Below are 12,243 nucleotides of genomic sequence, written 5' to 3' on the forward strand. Positions count from 1 at the left end.
AAAAAAAAATCTCTACTTTGAAGTTAGTCACATTTGGATTATTTAAATAGCATCCTCTTTAGTGTGAGTCATTGTACACTCTTTGATTCTTCAGTGCATGGCTGTTGATTCTTTAGTAAACATGCTTTCAAATATTCAGAAGGACATAGGCCCACAGGAATTAATGACCAGAACTCAGGGCTCAAAAATTTGAAATGGTTGTAGAGTAGTCCACTATAAAGAAATGAAAATGATAATAACAATAAAGCTAAAAGATAATTTAAAAAAAGTGGCTAGCTCTTTTATGCAAAACAAAAAAATTTTTTAAATTAAATTAGGTATAAAGTGTAAAAACTGATTGTATTAGTCTCCAATGAATATCCTAAAGAAAACTATGTATTTTTTTTTAAAACTATGTATTTTAACATTAAATGTGGTAGGATATTAATTCCTTTTTCCCTGAAAAAAAAGTCCACATAAAATCTTTGAAAATCTATTAATATTTAATTTGTTGAATTTCAATACAAAGAAAGTATACTGCCATTAATTTTCCAATCCTTCAAGTTAATAAAGGCATAAGATCTCTCTTTTTTTTTTTTTTTTTTTTGCGGTACGCAGGCCTCTCACTGTTGCGGCCTCTCCTGTTGCAGAGCACAGGCTCTGGATGCTCAGGCTCAGCGGCCATGGCTCACGGGCCCAGCCGCTCCGCGGCATGTGGGATCTTCCCGGACCGGGGCACGAACCCGTGTCCCCTGCATCGGCAGGCGGACTCTCAACAACTGCGCCACCAGGGAAGCCCTCTCATGCATCTTTTAAGTTTGTCCCCAACCCTTTCTTAGAGATACAAGATTATACATTAAAGAATTTCCTATGAAATTTGTAGAATCCCACATTTCTTATTTATGTTTCCTAATTATAAAGGCAGTTTACCAATTTTAATTATTTCAGAATTTGGAGAAACAAACGCTGTTTTACATAGTCATTGAAATACATTTAAGAAATAATTTCTTTTCTGCAATGGGATCCAATCTGCAAATGGGAATAATACTACTAACCTCCAGAGTGATTATGAGGATTCAGTGAATGACTCAGGTAAAGCACCTGGCATATGGTAAGGGCTCAATAAGAGACAGCCATGGTTTTTACAACCCTGGTATCGGTGTTGCAGTCACATTAATTCATTCACATGACCTAAGACATTTCATCAAAGCATAGATCTTATGTTAGATATTTGTTATGTAAGATATTCCCCTAGAAAGAAGAGCAATTAAGTAGCTATTTCAAGTACTCAAAAGCCTTCTTCATATACAAGTAAAAGAAGCGTAAATACACTTTGCTAAAGAATTAAAAGTGCGTTATGGTGTACATCATATAATACGATCTTGTCAGATTTTAATTGCTCAGACACAATGCAAAAAATAATGATCTATACCACTGAAAGTACAAAAAGAAAGCATAGCTTTAAAACAATGTTAAAAGAGTTTTTCAAAGACATAGATTCATTCCAAACATATTTTTAAACCCCAACCAGTGTTAGCTTGCAAAATATCTAATAAAAAAGAGTTCCCTGATTCCAGTCCTTTATGTTTCATGATCTGATGTTAGTTAATTTAAGAGATAAGAGCATGACTGATGTATAGTTTCTTTTCTAAACCTTTGATGTAGGTAAACATTCTAACTTCTTGCCTTTAAGCAAAGTTATGTTCTACTTTTTATAACCCATTTGTAAAGATTTCCAGGAAGTAGCAATCTGGTAGCAATTTCGGTCGTGTTTATACTCACTGTCAGAGACACTGACCACACATCAGCTTAATGTATCAGGTCAAACACTTGGGAATGGCTACAGGACTTGCACATATAGATTTTGGGAGGAAATTATAAGCCTATAGGGCAGAGGTATCAAATGGGTTGCAATATCTAACATCAATTTCAGGTGTTTGCTGCCTGAATCGTTGTGTTGAGAAGGATTTTGAAGATGGAGGTAGTGCTCTGGGAGAAAGGGTAGATGCCTGCTGTGATGTAAAAGCAATGACTGGACTTCCCTGGTGGCATAGTGGTTAAGAATCCACCTGCCAATGCAGGGGACACAGGTTCGATCCCTGGTCTGGGAAGATCCCACATGCCTCGGAGCAACTAAGCCCATGCGCCACAACTACTGAGCCTGCGCTCTACAGCCCGTGAGGCACAACTACTGAGCCCGCGTGCTGCAACTACTGAAGCCTGCACACCTAGAGCCCGTGCTCCACAACAAGAGAAGCCACTGCAATGAGAAGCCCGCACACTGCAACGAAGACCCAACACAGCCAAAAATAAATAAAAAATTAAAAAAAAAATGACTGCCCCTGGCAGCTGGAGGAGGGACTGATTTGCCAGCTATGTTCTACTCTTGGGGTCTTACATGTGGCTCAAGGCAACTAGAGTTGGCATTGGGGTCCTACAAGCTCTTATCCCCGGAAAAACTTCTCACTATGCATCTGCTTCATCCTCTCCCTGAAAACGAGCTCCCCCCAGCCCTCACCCACCCCCACTGTGTGCAGGGGGCAGGAGGTGCTGCCCTCACAGCACTTGAGTTTACTGTCAGCAGTATGAGTAAGTAGCAGAAACTAACAGTGGCTCTTATTTGCAAAGAACAGAAGGTCTGTACTTAATTTAAGCAGAAAGAGAATTTAATTTTGGAAGTTCAGAGAATGAACAGGAGGATTGGTGGAGCAGGCTTAGGCAAGAACCAAGGGAGGTGGGGCAGAGTCCAGGTCCTGCCATAGGGATGGTCTGCTTAGGATGCAGGCACCAGCAGCACTGGACACTTGCTGCTCCTGGGCCCTCCCTACCCCTGGACACTCACCTTATGCCACTGGACCCTGAACTCCACCACACCATCATGAATAACCTCTGAGTCATCTTTGTGTCACTCCCTCAAAATTCCAAGCTGGAGCCTGAAAGTAGGGGGTACTCAGATCAAAGGGCTACACTCTGGCTATTGGGAGAGGACTGGTTCTCAGAGTAGAGGACCTTGGGTTAAACAGACACCCTCAAAAGGTGTCCACTGCATGCTATATTCTGCAAGGTGGACAGCATGTGAGAAGATGCCAAGTGCCATCCAGCTTAGAAACTGCTGTCACAGAACAGAGTGATGAACCAAGTTGAGAGCAAGAAAGTCTGAAGTGATGGCAAAGGCTATCTAGGAACAGGCAGAGTGGTACCCGGGGAGCTAGAGCTGCTGACACTGGTAGGGACTTCGCTAGGTATAACAGGCCTGGGACAAAACTACAGGAGAACTAGGAAGAACGGAAGTCAGAAAAATAAACCTAGATGACGCCCAAGTAGATTCCAACAGCAAAGACTAGATTTCCAACAAATAGTCCCGGAGCTGGGGAGGCACACCAGGCACAGGGTGGAAATCTAAGATTGTAGACCAGGCAGGCAATAAGTTAGACACTGGAGAGAGCAACAAAACAGGGCAAAACGATGGGCTGGATTTGCTGCAGCTCACATAAGATCACCGTTTCTTGTATCTATTCATTGTAGGAGGTGTCCTTACACATCCAGTGGAGTGCTTCTCTTAGACAGACCTTGCCCAGGTGAGCACCAGTCCTGGAGGTAATGAAAGCATCAGAAATTGTATGGCATCTCGCCACAGAGCTTGGCACAACAAGCCTAACATTCAAGGATGGATACTTGCCTTTTGCTCGATTTTCCCTATCTTTGCTTAGAGGGCTCCTCATATTTGCCCTAATTGGCCAGGTGGAGGAGGCAAGGCTGAGGTGGTGTAGATAACCCGAGGCACCGTGACTTAAGGAGATCCAAGCTTTGAATGGTTATGGTGGAAGGCATTTGGGGGGGAATAGTGAGGATAGTCATTAAAGAGCAGAGACCAGTGCCTGCACCCTGTGTAGGACTGCAGGCTCTCTAGTTACCAGGAAGAGAAAATCATCATCACAGCCTCAGTGATGCAAGCAGCAACAGCAGCAGATGACTGACACAGGCGGGAGAGGTTTATTCCACACACAACCACTTCCTGGCAAAATCACATCCAGGGTGAGAGGGAGTGGGCCCCAAGGAAACTCCAAATCCTTCAGACTTTCCACCAGTCAGATAATTGTAAGCATTAATAAACTTAAATAAACAATGTGTTTCACTCTTGTAGGGACTTAACCTATTTCATTAATTTATTTCAAGCTTTCCCCTAGCTTTTTCATCCAGCAGACTCGCCCAGGGATTCCATGATTTAGGTTCCTTATCACTCCTTAACCCATACATACCAGACGTCCCTGCTGTGTGGGAGGGACACAGGGGTGTGCTTCTTCATTTGTCCTTTTCACAAATGAACAGATTTTCACTTGAAAGCAATTTCTATTATACCAAACTCAGTGAGGCTTTAGAGATTCTCTTTGTCCCGTTTGTTTTAAATATGCTTGGAAATAAGTGAGACTCCAGATTGAAAAATCTCCAGAATATTTACAGACTGAAGCTTGATGTTGTTAGACAAATATTCCAAAAGAGAAAACAGGGAATGAAGTAATAAAAAGAATTAAAATGAGGGTTAAGGGAAGAAAAGTGAAGATAAATGGGTATAACAAAACATGTAGGATTTTGACACCCTCTCCCATCTTTAAAACTCCATACAGAACATCTTCAAAGCCACTTCATCCCTTGAACTGGAGTAAACTAGTATTTTTGAGTTGATTTTTTTGAGGCTGAGAGTTTAGGACAAAAAATACTATCTCTATTTTACACAGAAGTTTAGAAAAGTAGCAGCTCAAGGAATTTATTTTCTAGTTTAAAAAAAAGCTAAATATAAATTTACATGAAAATTTTAATAACCAAGACAGTCAAGGGCAAATGAAGTTTTAGCAGCTAAATCATATGAAGCACGATGTTACCGTTTAGTTAATGTGAATGCTTATGCCTATCTTTGGCTCATTCAGTGAGCTGAAAAAAAATTTTTTTCAAACCCTTATATGCATTTCCTAAGTTTCTAGAATACCCGAATACTGGCACATATGATTGTACCATTTCGTATTTGCCGAAGATGATTCTGAATTTCGCTAAAAACCACAAAGGAAACCAACAGTCCCAACATTAATAGTTCTGATAACCCCACCAAAGAGGAAATACGAAGAGGAAGTTAATCTGAGAGTCTGTCAGGGCAGAAGTGATTTCAGCAGAAGACACTCAATATTCAGCCCTTCTGGACACTGGCAGATCCTCATTTTTTCCCAGGTCCTTCTGGACCTTCTGGACCCTCTTCCTTCTGCTTCAGCGGCTGGCTGCAAGGCCAGTAGGAAAGGTGCTTGGATTCAGATGAGCAGGATTCTAGCTGTGGCTGCTCCACGTTCATTGGGGTGGCAGCCTCAGTTTCCACAGCTGTCAAACGGGACAATAATACCTGCCCCAGTTCCTCCTCTGGGACGTTGCCAGCATCGCCTAAGAACACGCTGTCGCAAGACAAGCCAAGGCCACCATTACTGGGCGAGTCGCCAACAAAACTCGGCTTCGGTTCCCTCTCCCGGCAAGGCTGGTTCGACCTACAGTCAACAGGAAGCTCCTGGGGCTGGGACAGGATCCCTGGATCGGAAGGAGGCCAGACGCGAGCGTTTCTGGACGGTGATCAGGCTGGTGATGAGGGTGTTAGTAACACCCCCCTGGCTGGGCTGAGATTTTACTATCCACGACAAAGGGTGCGGAAGCATAGTACTGAAGAGCAAACAGCCAACCCCCCAAACTCCTATACTCCCCCACGAAAACAAAGCCCTCGGCACTACAGAGAGCGGGGCGAGGGGAAAGGAAAGAGGCCGAGGCACCCCACCCTATCTTCCGCGGCAGCCGAGCCGCAGGTTCCGCGCGTGGGGAGGGGGCGCTGTGGGCCTGCTTTCCGTGTGGAGAAGCGCCTCCTCCTCACGCCCCCTCAGCCTGCGCCGCCTCGGGAATCCGCCCCAGACCCCGCCGCCATGTTGGGTCGGGATTAGTGACTCGATCTCGCCGCCGACCGGGACAGCTGGAGTGCGGCCCGCAACCCGAGGGGGCGCGCGCCGGCGTCGGAAGGCGAGGTCGCGGGAGCCCGGTCGGGCGCGGCGCGAGTTCCGGTGAGCGGGCGGGCGCGCGCGCGCAGGTAGCCCGCCCCCGCCCCTACACGGGGGGGCGGGGCCGGGAGTGAGGGCGGGCACCGCGCGGGGAGGAGGTGGAGCGTGAGGCCGCGGTGTTGGGGAGCCCGGGAATTCCCTCCTGAAGTAGCGAGTCCCCGGCTGGCTGTGCCGTCGTCGCTGCCCCTCGGCGCCCGGGACGAGGAGGTGGAGGACGGAGAGGGCCCCACGGGCCTCCCCTCCGCCCGCCGCCCCCTCCCCGCCACCCTTCCCCGCCGCTGCGGCGACTCATGCGAGCGCCGCTGGAGCGCAGGTAAGGACGCTTCGGGGCCCCGCGGGCGGAGCAGGAGGCGGCCGACCCCGGCCCCGCAGCGCTAGGCCCGGCGCCTGCCTGCGTCCGGAGGCGCCGCCGCTCCCCGCCGGCTCCGAGTCGGGAAGTTGGGAGAAACTTCTCCCCTCCCCCGGCCCGGCTCGCCCGACGGGCGTGTGTCCTTCCCGGCGCTACCTGCTCGCCCTCTGCCTCGGTCTCCGCCCAGTCCATTCCTTCCCGGTCCCGCCCAAGTCCGACCCAAGGTCCTGGGAGTGCCGGGACACCCGCACCCGCGTCTGTAAGGTCGTGCTGGCCGCCCGGCGAGGGGTCGGCGAGGTTTCTTTTGGCCGAAGTAAGGGGCGGGAGCAGCGGCCCCTTCCCGTCCCCGGGGTCGGGGGTCTGCCTGTCGGCGGACACGGGGTGGCAACTGTGCCGGGAGAGCGGGCGGGGGAGGGGGGGGCGAGCGGGTGAGCCTCTCGCTGCGCTAGGTTTGATTGAAAACCGCAACATGTTAAAGTTTTCCTTTGTTTTGGGTTGGGGGTTGGGAAATACGCTGTTCAGCGTGCACTTTTAGTGTTACGACGCTCCGCCTCCCATTTGGTTCGGTTCTCTGTCCACATGTGTTACAGAAAATTTTGTTTTAATGTGTGTTTTTCTTCTTGATAATTGCTTCCAGCTTTTGCTTTATTGGGCATGGGACAACGTTGTTTTAAGAAGCTCTTAGAAAATCAAATCCGATGTAGGGTAGGAACTGCTTTAGTTTTTGTTCTGTAGTGGGTGGGACCCAACATGGTTTGGATTTGGTAGAATTATTTTCTGCTTCATTAATTAAAACAGGCACGGCATAACACAAGGTCTGACGCTTTATAAATTGTTAGAGAAATGAAAAGCTGAGTCTCCACTGGAATCAAACTTTATGTTCAAGCCATTTATTATGTGTATATATGTTCCCACCGGAATGTGTGTTCACATAGATGATGGTGGTATACTTGTGCATTGCAACTGCAGGATTGCAGTGGCAAAGTGAAGTTGATAATTCTAAGTGTGTTTAAACCATCCTGTTAAATTATCTGTGGTTAAATTACACACTAAGGAAAATATTACTAAATAGGTACATGTGACTATAGGCATTTAAGGCAAAGTGTGGTAAATTTAATGTATTAACTAGCACAATGGTTGGCACACAGTGGACAGGAAACATTTTGAATGGACAGGTAATGAAGGAGTGTCTTGTATTAGAAGCCAAGGACCTTGTATGTGTCACATACAAGATTTTCATCTGTAGTTCTGTAAGAAAGTTATATTTCATTATTTATGTTTTGTTCTGTCTTTATTAATATATTAGACCCCTGCCATAGTTGATGTTTTAAGAAAAGGAAGTGTAATTGTATTTTAATTTTTGGACATTAGCTAAACCTCAGTGGAGATTTTGAATGCTGGTTGACAATTCATTGGGTCCTAAATTTGAAAAAAAAGACTTTGATCTGAATCTAAGTACAGGACAGTTCACATTCATGTTTCCAGGATAAAGTATAAAAGGGCTCTTAAAATATGTATTCTGCCGTAACCACCATAATGTTATAATAGCTTTAATTTTGCAGTACATTTTTGGTGACTTCATAAACCACAAAATTGACTCCATTCTGTTCAACCGAAAGTGAAATTACAGCTTTGACCTATCTTCTGGGATAGGTGGAATTTGTCTTATGGCTGAAGTATAATATTAACACATGGTTCAAGTTTTTTTTTTTTGAATCAGTGAATTCTCAAGCTGAAAAATCAACATCTATGCAAATAAATCTCTTTCATGATATGTAATGTTAAAAGAATAAATATTCTAAAAGATAGCAAGGACCCAGTGTAAATGAAATATTACTGACACATGCTTTAAGAGTTGTTTATGTAGAGTTCAAATTTGCATCCTTTTAGGCAGTAAATAATTTATTAATGTAATTTTTCTTTATAAATATGTTTAGCTCTTTAGTGAGTCTGTTTAGCGTAGACGTTATTTATTATTAGTTTCTACTAGCATTATATTAAAAAAAGCCTAATGTCAAAAATTTTTAAAGAGCAGTATTAAGATCTGGTATCTAGGAATGCAAACTCGGGGGGTAAAACTATGTAATTTTTAAAAACCTGCAAGGAAGTGATTTCTGTAAAAGTGAAGATAAAAGAGGAGGGAGGAGGCTGTGATTGGGACCTGGCTCCTGAAGTGGTGGCAAAGTTCTTTAACCTGATGGTGGTATAGTTCAAGCGTATAGTTCATTACGCCATGATTGCTTTTCTGTGTCTGTGTTTTAGTTTATGTGAAACTTTTAAAATTTCCTTTTTAAAGAAGCCTGTGTGTAATGTACTTTACACTGTATAAGGTGTTTCGCTAAAGGACTTAATATTTGGTGGCTGACTTTAGAATACTGCTGGGCTGCCCTTTGCAAACAGGATTAGACCTATTAAACCATAACTGGGAAATACCAGCTGGCGTATGTAACTACTTTCACAGGTGAATAACATATGTTAATTATGTTAATATTTTGAGGAAAGACACCAGGTTTAACTAACTTTAAATCCTTTTCAGTTTTGTATGTTGTACATGACAAATAGTAGGTAATCAAAGTATGTTTATTAAACTAGGGAACACTGTTCTATCATCAAATATAAAATATGCCCTATTTTTCAGAAGATTATGGTAGCATGACAGTTAAGACGCAAAATTTAACTATGGCATCGAGGTAATAAGTCTTTCATCCATTTTCAGTTTTCTGGAACAATAATTCTTTAGATTGGTAATTTCAGCCTGCGATTTGATATTCTTAAGGATGTCTTAAAATTCTCAGCATAAAATAAGTTGTCATTTACTCAGACTTTATGAAGATGTGCCGTATAGCACCTAAAGAAATGGTGTTTTGTTTCAAATGACATTATGGTGTTGGAGTTTCCAAAATGCTGTGAATCGCTGCCTTATGCTACTTTACTTGCTTTGTGTAATGGCTTGCTGTGTTAGTTGTTGGTGTGGTTGCTTTGCATTGTGGTAATGTAGAGCTGAAGAGGAGATCATGGCTGTACCAAGTTCTTATATCACAGGAACTTTCAGTTATGTTTCAAAGGTGATGTTTGTGGTGCTGGCTTTGTTGTGTGAATATTTACAGGAAGTTTTAGTTAAAATCTTCATTGTTCAGAACGCTACATGGCTTAGGTCACCTTCAGTTCACGTTTAAACAGGTTTGTAATACAAATACAAGTTCCTCTAGTGAGGTACAACTGCTTTTCTTTAAGGGAAATCATCTGTTCCTGTTAAAGTACCCTGGTATCTGATTGGTAGTGTGTGCGGCGGTTTGTGTGGCTATGGTAGGGTATGCAGTCTCTCTTTTCTTCCTCTCAGCTGCTCCGGCGCCACAATTAGGCTGCCTATTGCTCAGCTACAGCTGCTGGGTGATTATGAACCATCCAGCTCCTGTCTATACTCAGAGGCAGATTTAGCAAAAGGAGCTAGAGTAACAACAGAGGGTGAAAGAGAAGAGCCAGTGCCGCTGCCAGGATCATTTTAACGTGTCTGTGTGCCAAGGAATCGTTGGCTGCAGCAGCGCCACTGTTGTCTTGGAACTAGCAGACTTGATAGCAACACATCCTGGTCTGGGTTAGGTTTACCTGGTGTTATTCTTTAAGATCTTGAAGCTCACTCCAGGAAAGAAAGGGAATCCTGTAATTTCAGAGTACAGGATAATGTACAATGAGGTTACTGATGGGCTGAGCTATGCCTCTGCTCCCCCGCACCGCCCCCCAACCCGGGACAGCAGTGCCCTTCAGTTTCCCTAATTTGAATATATATGTGATTTCAGGTTCTCTGAAGCGTATACCATATACGCTTTAACCCGTGTCTCTTCGAAGTGCTGCTGCTGTTACTGTTGCTTGGCGGGTGGCAGAGCTGATATGTTCTTTGGACTCCCTGCTTTTTTTCCAGTAAGTGGAAGACCTTCAAAAGGGATTATTTCTAGAACTAGCTGCACATGGCATATCCCCTGTGACTGCTGGAGTTTTGCAAGTAGGAACCCTAGATTATTTTTCCTGTTGTTCTTTATTCCTGGGGTGTGAGAAGATGGACATCAACAAACGCAGATACAGCATCAGCTCTATATGGCAAGCCCCAGACTGGAAGAGGCCGCAGGCAAATTTTGCTGCTTCTGAAATGTTGCTCAGTGTGCCAAGCAAAGAGCAGCAGCATCTTGTCCTCTCGTTTACCACTACCGTTGGAAAATCTAGACAATTCCTTTTGATAGTTCTGGCTTTGGAATTTAGTGGTTCAGGATTTGGCTGATTTGGGATGGGGAATAGAGAGTATTGGGAGAAGTAGCTCTCAAACTGGTGTAACCAGAAGGAAGGAAGAAGTACGGAAGACTGTGTACACTTGAACATTAACAAGTACACATTGTTATCGTGGCACATACTTAACAAGACATTGGTGTGTTGACCCCCTTCGCTGTGCTCCCACAAAACGCTGGTATCAAAGCACATTTCTCCTTGCATTCTAATTATTTCTTTCCATGACTGTGATATACTTGACCTAGTACTCGCTGTGGCAAGGAACTGTTTTCTATGAATCTTTGAGAACAGTCCCTAATAGAATAAATCCTTTTGAGCTGTATTCAGGGATGTGGTTCTGTGTATATTTATATGAGTTTATATACACAGACTTTCCCCACACACAACATGTTTTTAAGGTATACCTGTAGTAAAATTTTACAGAAGTAGCGTAGTACTTTTTCAGAAGCTGATGTTAAAACAAGTTCTTTAGATCTTTAACCCTCATAAGTTTTGGTCTAGAAAATGATTTTATAAAACTGTTTAAAAAGTTTAAACTTTAAATGTGAACTTAAAGGTCATTTTGATATTTCTAACATAAACTGGAAACTCTTTGTAGTTGAAGTTATACTAGTTTCTAGTAAGGTTTATTTTAAATAAGTGTTTTTTTTACTATTTTAGTGAATGTTGAAAGCCCAAGATCCTAGATTGTAAAAAAAGTACATCTGGGGGACTTCCCTGGTGGTCTAATGGTTAAGACTCCATGCTTCCATTGCAGGGGGTGCAGTTTCGATCTCTAGTCGAAGAACGGGGATCCTGGTGCCACGCAGTGCAGCCAAAAATTTAAAAAAAAATTTTTTTGGGGGGTATCCTATCATGGTATTAGTGACAGTATTATAATTGTGATAATATTCGTATATTCCAAGGACAAAAAGAAAAAGAAATCCTTGTTTTCTTGATGTAATCTGTGAAAGAATGCATAGGTCATAGGGTATGTCTGCTGAATTATTGGTGGGGGTGGAGGCAGGAAGTACTGGGAGGAAAAGACTGACCACTGAAACCTAAAGATTGTCTGGTTTCAGCCTCTGTTCCTAACAATATATGTAGACCTTAGGTTTTCTTAAACTGATTACAGAGGCTAGTCACTTCTCTAATTTTTTAATGTAACTTTTAGTTTCTTAGCGTTAAGTAGAAATTGGGGTGGGGTGGAGAAAATTGGTGGCTTTTGCTTCATAAGTTAATACTTAAAACTGTTTCATGGCAAGTTTATTGATTTGTTTTTTGTTTTTTGTTTTTTTTGTCTGTATTGGGTCTTCATTGCTGCGCGGGCTTTCTCCAGTTGTGGAGAGTGGGGGCTACTCTTCGTTGTGGTGCGCTGGCTTCTCTTGTTGCGGAGCATGGGCTCCAGGCACGTGGGCTTCAGTAGTTGCAGCGCGAGGGCACAGGAGTTGTGGCTCGTGGGCTCTAGAGCGCAGGCTCAGTAGTTACTGCGCACGGGCTTAGTTGCTCCGCGGTATGTGGGATCTTCCTGGACCAGGGCTCGAACCCGTGTCCCCTGCATTGGCAGGTGGATTCTCA

General features: G+C 43.8%; 1 protein-coding gene across 4 annotated transcripts in view; it reads left to right on the forward strand.

Annotated features, from left to right (window-relative positions):
* The first annotated feature begins 5,246 nt into the window (after positions 1-5,246).
* YES1 (YES proto-oncogene 1, Src family tyrosine kinase) overlaps positions 5,247-12,243 on the forward strand; it is a 75,978-nt gene continuing 68,981 nt past the window's right edge. For 2 of the 4 annotated variants that reach the window (XM_019930562.3, XM_019930561.3), the window contains exon 1: positions 6,163-6,372. The gene's annotated coding sequence lies outside the window, so the exon portion shown is untranslated. Of the gene's footprint in view, positions 6,063-6,162; positions 6,373-6,625; positions 6,722-12,243 lie in introns of those variants that run through there. The other 2 variants (XM_073790566.1, XM_019930563.3) reach the window with 2 other exon arrangements.

This window comes from Tursiops truncatus, chromosome 13 (assembly GCF_011762595.2).
Source record: "Tursiops truncatus isolate mTurTru1 chromosome 13, mTurTru1.mat.Y, whole genome shotgun sequence".
Lineage (NCBI taxonomy): Eukaryota > Metazoa > Chordata > Mammalia > Artiodactyla > Delphinidae > Tursiops > Tursiops truncatus.